Source organism: Carassius carassius, unplaced genomic scaffold, assembly GCF_963082965.1.
Source record: "Carassius carassius unplaced genomic scaffold, fCarCar2.1 SCAFFOLD_58, whole genome shotgun sequence".
NCBI classification, from domain to species: Eukaryota; Metazoa; Chordata; class Actinopteri; order Cypriniformes; family Cyprinidae; genus Carassius; species Carassius carassius.
In genome coordinates this window covers 90,001-97,500 of record NW_026775030.1, presented here as the reverse complement: position 1 = coordinate 97,500, position 7,500 = coordinate 90,001, and the positions used below count along the sequence as shown (strand labels likewise).

General features: G+C 38.6%; 12 non-coding genes and 1 pseudogene across 12 annotated transcripts; all 13 read right to left on the bottom strand.

Annotated features, from left to right (window-relative positions):
* Positions 1 to 301: 301 nt before the first annotated feature.
* LOC132134278 (5S ribosomal RNA) lies at positions 302 to 420 on the bottom strand. Its single transcript, XR_009429457.1, has one exon. It is a non-coding gene; the product is annotated as a 5S ribosomal RNA (ribosomal RNA).
* An 84-nt stretch (positions 421 to 504) lies between these two features.
* Positions 505 to 623, bottom strand: LOC132134334 (5S ribosomal RNA). Its single transcript, XR_009429510.1, has one exon. It is a non-coding gene; the product is annotated as a 5S ribosomal RNA (ribosomal RNA).
* A 591-nt stretch (positions 624 to 1,214) lies between these two features.
* Positions 1,215 to 1,333, bottom strand: LOC132134306 (5S ribosomal RNA). Its single transcript, XR_009429483.1, has one exon. It is a non-coding gene; the product is annotated as a 5S ribosomal RNA (ribosomal RNA).
* Positions 1,334 to 2,138: 805 nt separating this feature from the next.
* Positions 2,139 to 2,245, bottom strand: LOC132134347 (5S ribosomal RNA; annotated as a pseudogene).
* Positions 2,246 to 2,329: 84 nt separating this feature from the next.
* LOC132134285 (5S ribosomal RNA) lies at positions 2,330 to 2,448 on the bottom strand. The gene has a single exon (XR_009429464.1). It is a non-coding gene; the product is annotated as a 5S ribosomal RNA (ribosomal RNA).
* Positions 2,449 to 3,041: 593 nt separating this feature from the next.
* Positions 3,042 to 3,160, bottom strand: LOC132134250 (5S ribosomal RNA). Its single transcript, XR_009429431.1, has one exon. It is a non-coding gene; the product is annotated as a 5S ribosomal RNA (ribosomal RNA).
* An 84-nt stretch (positions 3,161 to 3,244) lies between these two features.
* LOC132134283 (5S ribosomal RNA) lies at positions 3,245 to 3,363 on the bottom strand. The gene has a single exon (XR_009429462.1). It is a non-coding gene; the product is annotated as a 5S ribosomal RNA (ribosomal RNA).
* Positions 3,364 to 3,447: 84 nt separating this feature from the next.
* LOC132134333 (5S ribosomal RNA) lies at positions 3,448 to 3,566 on the bottom strand. Its single transcript, XR_009429509.1, has one exon. It is a non-coding gene; the product is annotated as a 5S ribosomal RNA (ribosomal RNA).
* Positions 3,567 to 4,161: 595 nt separating this feature from the next.
* LOC132134389 (5S ribosomal RNA) lies at positions 4,162 to 4,280 on the bottom strand. The gene has a single exon (XR_009429550.1). It is a non-coding gene; the product is annotated as a 5S ribosomal RNA (ribosomal RNA).
* A 382-nt stretch (positions 4,281 to 4,662) lies between these two features.
* Positions 4,663 to 4,781, bottom strand: LOC132134388 (5S ribosomal RNA). Its single transcript, XR_009429549.1, has one exon. It is a non-coding gene; the product is annotated as a 5S ribosomal RNA (ribosomal RNA).
* Positions 4,782 to 5,286: 505 nt separating this feature from the next.
* LOC132134366 (5S ribosomal RNA) lies at positions 5,287 to 5,405 on the bottom strand. The gene has a single exon (XR_009429529.1). It is a non-coding gene; the product is annotated as a 5S ribosomal RNA (ribosomal RNA).
* Positions 5,406 to 6,190: 785 nt separating this feature from the next.
* Positions 6,191 to 6,309, bottom strand: LOC132134286 (5S ribosomal RNA). The gene has a single exon (XR_009429465.1). It is a non-coding gene; the product is annotated as a 5S ribosomal RNA (ribosomal RNA).
* A 489-nt stretch (positions 6,310 to 6,798) lies between these two features.
* On the bottom strand, positions 6,799 to 6,917 carry LOC132134276 (5S ribosomal RNA). Its single transcript, XR_009429455.1, has one exon. It is a non-coding gene; the product is annotated as a 5S ribosomal RNA (ribosomal RNA).
* Positions 6,918 to 7,500: the final 583 nt, after the last annotated feature.

The window sequence follows — 7,500 nt, the reverse complement described above, 5'->3', positions numbered from 1 at the left end:
CAAAAGTACTAACCAGGCCCAAACCTGTTTCGGTTTTCTAAGACTGGGCATTGACTCTTTTTTTTTTTTTTTTTTTTGCAAGATTATTAGACAATTAGTGAAAATTTCCAAAAGTACTAAACAGGCCCAATACTGTTTCGGTTTTCTAAGACTGGGCATTGACTCTTTTTTTTTTTTTTATGCAAAACTATTAGATAATTACTGAAAAATTCCAAAAATACTAGGCTGCAAAGAGAGGGCAATTTAAAGATCAGCCACTATAACCGCCAGTGCATTATATAAGTAGAGAAGGAAACCTAAAAGCTTACAGCACTTGGTATTCTCAGGCGGTCTCCCATCCAAGTACTAACCAGGCCCAAGCCTGCTTAGCTTCCGAGATCAGACGAGATCGGGCATAGCCAAGCTGGTATGGCCGTAAGCGAAGGAGGCTGCAAAGAGAGGGCTATTTAAAGATCAGCCACTATAACCGCCAGTGCATTATATAAGTAGAGAAGGAAACCTAAAAGCTTACAGCAACTGGTATTCCCAGGCGGTCTCCCATCCAAGTACTAACCAGGCCCAAACCTGCTTATCTTCCGAGATCAGACAAGATCGGGCATAGCCAGGCTGGTATGGCCGTAAGCGAAGGAGGCTGCAAAGAGAGGGCTATTTAAAGATCAGCCACTATAATCGGTATTTCCAGGCAGTCTCCCATCCAAGTACTAACTGGGCCCAAACCTGCTTAGATTCTGAGATTGGGCATTGACTCTTTATTTATTTAAAAAAAAATTTTGCAAATTTATTACATAATTTATAAAAAATTTCCAAAAGTACTAACCTGGCCCAAAACTGTTTGGTTTTCTAAGACTGGGCATTGACTCTTTTTTTTTTTTGCAAGATTATTAGACAATTAGTGAAAAGTTCCAAAAGTACTAACCAGGCCCAAACCTGTTTCTGTTTTCTAAGACTGGGCATTGACTCTTTTTTTTTTTTTTTTTGGCAAGATTATTAGACAATTAGTGAAAAGTTCCAAAAGTACTAACCAGGCCCAAACCTGTTTCGGTTTTCTAAGACTGGGCATTGACTCTTTTTTTTTTTTCTTTTTTTTTATTTATGCAAAACTATTAGATAATTACTGAAAAATTCCAAAAGTACTAGGCTGCAAAGAGAGGGCTATTTAAAGATCAGCCACTATAACCGCCAGTGCATTATATAAGTAGAGAAGGAAACCTAAAAGCTTACAGCACCTGGTATTCCCAGGCGGTCTCCCATCCAAGTACTAACCAGGCCTAAACCTGCTTAGCTTCCGAGATCAGACGAGATCGGGCATAACCAGGCTGATATGGCCGTAAGCGAAGGAGGCTGCAAGGACAGGGCTATTTAAAGATCAGCCACTATAATCGGTATTTCCAGGCAGTCTCCCATCCAAGTACTAACTGGGCCCAAACCTGCTTAGATTCTGAGATTGGGCATTGACTCTTTATTTATTAAATTTTTTTTTTGCAAATTTATTACATAATTACTGAAAATTTCCAAAAGTACTAACCTGGCCCAAACCTCTTTCGGTTTTCTAAGACTGGGCATTGACTCTTCTTTTTTTTTTTTCAAGATTATTATACAATTAGTGAAAATTTCCAAAAGTACTAACCAGGCCCAAACCCGTTTCGGTTTTCTAAGACTGGGCATTGACTCTTCTTTTTTTTTTTTCAAGATTATTATACAATTAGTGAAAATTTCCAAAAGTACTAACCAGGCCCAAACCCGTTTCGGTTTTCTAAGACTGGGCATTGACTCTTTTTTTTTTTTTTTTTTTTTTTTGCAAGATTATTAGACAATTAGTGAAAAGTTCCAAAAGTACTATCCAGGCCCAAACCTGTTTCGGTTTTTTAAGACTGGGCATTGACTCTTTTTTTTTTTTTTTTTTGCAAGATTATTAGACAATTAGTGAAAAGTTCCAAAAGTACTAACCAGGCCCAAACCTGTTTCGGTTTTCTAAGACTGGGCATTGACTCTTTTTTTTTTTCTTTTTTTTTATTTATGCAAAACTATTAGATAATTACTGAAAAATTCCAAAAGTACTAGGCTGCAAAGAGAGGGCTATTTAAAGATCAGCCACTATAACCGCCAGTGCATTATATAAGTAGAGAAGGAAACCTAAAAGCTTACAGCACCTGGTATTCCCATCCAAGTACTAACCAGGCCCAAACCTGCTTAGCTTCCGAGATCAGACGAGATCGGGCATAGCCAGGCTGGTATGGCCGTAAGCGAAGGAGGCTGCAAAGAGAGGGCTATTTAAAGATCAGCCACTATAACCGCCAGTGCATTATATAAGTAGAGAAGGAAACATAAAAGCTTACAGCACCTGGTAGTCCCAGGCGGTCTCCCATCCAAGTACTAACCAGGCCCAAACCTGCTTAGCTTCCGAGATCAGACGAGATCGGGCATAGCCAGGCTGGTATGGCCGTAAGCGAAGGAGGCTGCAAAGAGAGGGCTATTTAAAGATCAGCCACTATAATCGGTATTTCCAGGCAGTCTCCCATCCAAGTACTAACTGGGCCCAAACCTGCTTAGATTCTGAGATTGGGCATTGACTCTTTATTTATTTAATTTTTTTTTTGCAAATTTATTACATAATTACTGAAAATTTCCAAAAGTACTAACCTGGCCCAAACCTCTTTCGGTTTTCTAAGACTGGGCATTGACTCTTTTTTTTTTTTTTTTTTCAAGATTTTTAGACAATTAGTGAAAATTTCCAAAAGTACTAACCAGGCCCAAACCTGTTTCGGTTTTCTAAGACTGGGCATTTACTCTTTTTTTTTTTTTTTTTTTGCAAGATTATTAGACAATTAGTGAAAAGTTCCAAAAGTAGTAAACAGGCCCAAACCTGTTTCGGTTTTCTAAGACTGGGCATTGACTCCTTTTTTTTTTTTTTTTTTATTTATGCAAAACTATTAGATAATTACTGAAAAATTCCAAAAGTACTAGGCTGCAAAGAGAGGGCTACTTAAAGATCAGCCACTATAACCGCCAGTGCATTATATAAGTAGAGAAGGAAACCTAAAAGCTTACAGCACCTGGTATTCCCAGGCGGTCTCCCATCCCAGTACTAACCAGGCCCAAACCTGCTTAGCTTCCGAGATCAGACGAGATCGGGCATAGCCAGGCTGGTATGGCCGTAAGCGAAGGAGGCTGCAAAGAGAGGGCTATTTAAAGATCAGCCACTATAACCGCCAGTGCATTATATAAGTAGAGAAGGAAACCTAAAAGCTTACAGCACCTGGTATTCCCAGGCGGTCTGCCATCCAAGTACTAACCAGGCCCAAACCTGCTTAGCTTCCGAGATCAGACGAGATCGGGCATAGGCAGGCTGGTATGGCCGTAAGCGAAGGAGGCTGCAAAGAGAGGGCTATTTAAAGATCAGCCACTATAACCGCCAGTGCATTATATAAGTAGAGAAGGAAACCTAAAAGCTTACAGCAACTGGTATTCCCAGGCGGTCTCCCATCCAAGTACTAACCAGGCCCAAACCTGCTTATCTTCCGAGATCAGACAAGATCGGGCATAGCCAGGCTGGTATGGCCGTAAGCGAAGGAGGCTGCAAAGAGAGGGCTATTTAAAGATCAGCCACTATAATCGGTATTTCCAGGCAGTCTCCCATCCAAGTACTAACTGGGCCCAAACCTGCTTAGATTCTGAGATTGGGCATTGACTCTTTATTTATTTAATTTTTTTTTTGCAAATTTATTACATAATTACTGAAAATTTCCAAAAGTACTAACCTGGCCCAAACCTCTTTCGGTTTTCTAAGACTGGGCATTGACTCTTTTTTTTTTTTTTTTTTCAAGATTATTAGACAATTAGTGAAAATTTCCAAAAGTACTAACCAGGCCCAAACCTGTTTCGGTTTTCTAAGACTGGGCATTGACTCTTTTTTTTTTTTTTTTTTGCAAGATTATTAGACAATTAGTGAAAAGTTCCAAAAGTACTAACCAGGCCCAAACCTGTTTAGGTTTTCTAAGACTGGGCATTGACTCTTTTTTTTGTTTTTTTGTTTTTATTTCTGCAAAACTATTAGATAATTACTGAAAAATTCCAAAAGTACTAGGCTGCGAAGAGAGGGCTATTTAAAGATCAGCCACTGTAACTGCCAGTGCATTATATAAGTAGAGAAGGAAACCTAACAGCTTACAGCACCTGGTATTCCCAGGCGGTCTCCCATCCAAGTACTAACCAGGCCCAAACCTGCTTAGCTTCCGAGATCAGACGAGATCGGGCATAGCCAGGCTGGTATGGCCGTAAGCGAAGGAGGTTGCAAAGAGAGGGCTATTTAAAGATCAGCCACTATAATCAATATTTCCAGGCAGTCTCCCATCCAAGTACTAACTGGGCCCAAACCTGCTTAGATTCTGAGATTGGGCATTGACTCTTTATTTATTTAAAAAAATTAGCAAATTTATTACATAATTACTAAAAATTTCCAAAAGTACTAACCTGGCCCAAACCTGTTTCGGTTTTCTAAGACTGGGCATTGACCTTTTTTTTTTTTTCTTTTTTTTTATTTATGCAAAACTATTAGATAATTACTGAAAAATTCCAAAAGTACTAGGCTGCAAAGAGAGGGCTATTTAAAGATCAGCCACTATAACCGCCAGTGCATTATATAAGTAGAGAAGGAAACCTAAAAGCTTACAGCACCTGGTATTCCCAGGCGGTCTCCCATCCAAGTACTAACCAGGCCCAAACCTGCTTAGCTTCCGAGATCAGACGAGATCGGGCATAGCCAGGCTGGTATGGCCGTAAGCGAAGGAGGCTGCAAAGAGAGGGCTATTTAAAGATCAGCCACTATAATCGGTATTTCCAGGCAGTCTCCCATCCAAGTACTAACTGGGCCCAAACCTGCTTAGATTCTGAGATTGGGCATTGACTCTTTATTTATTTAATTTTTTTTTTTGCAAATTTATTACATAATTACTGAAAATTTCCAAAAGTACTAACCTGGCCCAAACCTGTTTCGGTTTTCTAAGACTGGGCATTGACTCTTTTTTTTTTGTTGTTTTTTTTTTTTGCAAGATTATTAGACAATTAGTGAAAAGTTCCAAAATACTAACCAGGCCCAAACCTGTTTCGGTTTTCTAAGACTGGGCATTGACTCTTTTTTTTTGTTTTTTGTTTTTTGTTTTTATTTATGCAAAACTATTAGATAATTACTGAAAAATTCCAAAAGTACTAGGCTGCAAAGAGAGGGCTATTTAAAGATCAGCCACTATAACCGCCAGTGCATTATATAAGTAGAGAAGGAAACCTAAAAGCTTACAGCACCTGGTATTCCCAGGCGGTCTCCCATCCAAGTACTAACCAGGCCCAAACCTGCTTAGCTTCCGAGATCAGACGAGATCGGGTATAGCCAGGCTGGTATGGCCATAAGCGAAGGAGGCTGCAAAGAGAGGGCTATTTAAAGATCAGCCACTATAATCGGTATTTCCAGGCAGTCTCCCATCCAAGTACTAACTGGGCCCAAACCTGCTTAGATTCTGAGATTGGGCATTGACTCTTTATTTATTTAATTTTTTTTTTGCAAATTTATTACATAATTACTGAAAATTTCCAAAAGTACTAACCTGGCCCAAACCTCTTTCGGTTTTCTAAGACTGGGCATTGACTCTTTTTTTTTTTTTTGTCAAGATTATTAGACAATTAGTGAAAATTTCCAAAAGTAATAACCAGGCCCAAACCTGTTTCGGTTTTCTAAGACTGGGCATTGACTCTTTTTTTTTTTTTTTGCAAGATTATTAGACAATTAGTGAAAAGTTCCAAAAGTACTAACCAGGCCCAAACCTGTTTCGGTTTTCTAAGACTGGGCATTGACTCTTTTTTTGGCAAGATTATTAGACAATTAGTGAAAATTTCCAAAAGTACTAACCAGGCCCAAACCTGTTTCAGTTTTCTAAGACTGGGCATTGACTCTTTTTTTTTTTTTTTTTTTGCAAGATTATTAGACAATTAGTGAAAAGTTCCAAAAGTACTAACCAGGCCCAAACCTGTTTCGGTTTTCTAAGACTGGACATTGACTCTTTTTTTTTTTTTTATTTATGCAAAACTATTAGATAATTAAAGAAAAATTCCAAAAGTACTAGGCTGCAAAGAGAGGGCTATTTAAAGATCAGCCACTATAACCGCCAGTGCATTATATAAGTAGAGAAGGAAACCTAAAAGCTTACAGCACCTGGTATTCCCAGGCGGTCTCCCATACAAGTACTAACCAGGCCCAAACCTGCTTAGCTTCCAAGATCAGACGAGATCGGGCATAGCCAGGCTGGTATGGCCGTAAGCGAAGGAAGCTGCAAAGAGAGGGCTATTTAAAGATCAGCCACTATAATCGATATTTCCAGGCAGTCTCCCATCCAAGTACTAACTGGGCCCAAACCTGCTTAGATTCTGAGATTGGGCATTGACTGTTTATTAATTAAATTTTTTTTTTGCAAATTTATTACAAATTACTGAAAATTTCCAAAAGTACTAACCTGGCCCAAACCTCTTTCGGTTTTCTAAGACTGGGCATTGACTCTTTTTTTTTTTTTTTTTTTGCAAGATTATTAGACAATTAGTGAACATTTTCAAAAGTTCTAACCAGGCCCAAACCTGTTTCGGTTTTCTAAGACTGGGCATTGACTCTTTTTTTTTTTCTTTTTTTTTATTTATGCAAAACTATTAGATAATTACTGAAAAATTCCAAAAGTACTAGGCTGCAAAGAGAGGGCTATTTAAAGATCAGCCACTATAACCGCCAGTGCATTATATAAGTAGAGAAGGAAACCTAAAAGCTTACAGCACCTGGTATTCCCAGGCGGTCTCCCATCCATGTACTAACCAGGCCCAAACCTGCTTAGCTTCCGAGATCAGACGAGATCGGGTATAGCCAGGCTGGTATGGCCATAAGCGAAGGAGGCTGCAAAGAGAGGGCTATTTAAAGATCAGCCACTATAATCGGTATTTCCAGGCAGTCTCCCATCCAAGTACTAATTGGGCCCAAACCTGCTTAGATTCTGAGATTGGGCATTGACTCTTTATTTATTTAATTTTTTTTTTGCAAATTTATTACATAATTACTGAAAATTTCCAAAAGTACTAACCTGGCCCAAACCTCTTTCGGTTTTCTAAGACTGGGCATTGACTCTTTTTTTTTTTTTTGTCAAGATTATTAGACAATTAGTGAAAATTTCCAAAAGTAATAACCAGGCCCAAACCTGTTTCGGTTTTCTAAGACTGGGCATTGACTCTTTTTTTTTTTTTTTGCAAGATTATTAGACAATTAGTGAAAAGTTCCAAAAGTACTAACCAGGCCCAAACCTGTTTCGGTTTTCTAAGACTGGGCATTGACTCTTTTTTTTTTTTTCTTTTTTTTTTATTTATGCAAAACTATTAGATAATTACTGAAAAATTCCAAAAGTACTAGGCTGCAAAGAGAGGGCTATTTAAAGATCAGCCACTATAACCGCCAATGCATTATATAAGTAGAGAAGG